Source organism: Egretta garzetta, unplaced genomic scaffold (assembly GCF_000687185.1).
Source record: "Egretta garzetta isolate BGI_Z169 unplaced genomic scaffold, ASM68718v1 scaffold314, whole genome shotgun sequence".
Lineage (NCBI taxonomy): Eukaryota > Metazoa > Chordata > Aves > Pelecaniformes > Ardeidae > Egretta > Egretta garzetta.
Window position 1 is genome coordinate 2,105,065 of NW_009259531.1, and position 542 is coordinate 2,105,606.

Below are 542 nucleotides of genomic sequence, written 5' to 3' on the forward strand. Positions count from 1 at the left end.
GCTCCAGGACTGACCTTGCCTTAAGGCTTATTTTTGGGAGTCTCCTCTGCGCTCAGTAGGGCCTTTACAGGAGCTCTCCCTCTATCTTTCCACTGTGCTGCTCTTTATCCTTTGCAAACGGAATCGCCTGATTCACTTCCAGTCACTGGGACCGCCATTTCCAAGTTTTAAGTCAAGCAAAAGTGATTCAAATCAAAAGTGAATCTTGGTTCTTTTGTGGCCTTGTTTTGAAAATGGTTTGTTTTCTTTGTAATGATCTAAAACTCTTCAAATACAGCGGCAGAACTGAATGTCGCTGTTTCTACTCGGTTGTATAAACGCTCTGCGCAGCTGCCTTCAAATGACCTTTAACTGAGTGGCGCTTGGCTTTATTTACCACTCTCTTACGACAGGTAACCAGTCATGGTTTTGTTTTGCTGGTGACGATTCCAAAACCTCGCGAAGTTGAGGCGACCGTGCAGTAATTCAGTGCAGTAATTCTGCAGCCCCTCCGCGCTGGCGCTCAGCAGAGGCGAGGCCGGCCGGCGATGGATGTTCCTGCC